Genomic DNA, 465 nt, shown 5'->3' with positions numbered 1-465 from the left:
ATATATATATATATATATATATATTAATGATAATTATATATGAATACACACACACATATTATTCTGCTGTATTTATAAAAGAGAATCAAATTATATAATATATGATTCAGTTAAATACTACTTATTTAATATGCAAACCAAGCTTTCATTTTAAAGGAAGAAATTTAATGTAATAAGAAATAGTAAAATCTTGTTCATTTTGTTCATTAGCATACTGATTTTAAAAGTTTTTAAGAGTATCAGTTTTAATAGATATATGTAAAAGATTGAAATACAATAGAAATATGAGATATCAAAGTTTTACACATTAACATATTGACATATTTGACAATTAATGTAAATTCAATTCTTTTTTCTTAAGTTTTTATTATTTTTTATTTTTTGGTTATAAAGTAAAATAAATTCTTTCTATTTTAATAGGCAAATTTATTTTGAAATAATTTTTCAAGTTATTTTTATTTTTAT

General features: G+C 17.0%; 1 protein-coding gene across 1 annotated transcript in view; it reads right to left on the bottom strand.

The window, feature by feature from the left end:
- The window catches only part of LOC102673476, a 138,811-nt gene that overhangs the window by 24,412 nt on the left and 113,934 nt on the right, over positions 1–465 (bottom strand). The gene's annotated exons all lie outside the window — the stretch shown is intronic.

This window comes from Apis dorsata, unplaced genomic scaffold, assembly GCF_000469605.1.
Source record: "Apis dorsata unplaced genomic scaffold, Apis dorsata 1.3 scaffold_585, whole genome shotgun sequence".
NCBI classification, from domain to species: domain Eukaryota; kingdom Metazoa; phylum Arthropoda; class Insecta; order Hymenoptera; family Apidae; genus Apis; species Apis dorsata.
The sequence above is the reverse complement of the archived record's forward strand: the minus strand, read 5'-3'. Positions and strand labels throughout refer to the sequence as shown.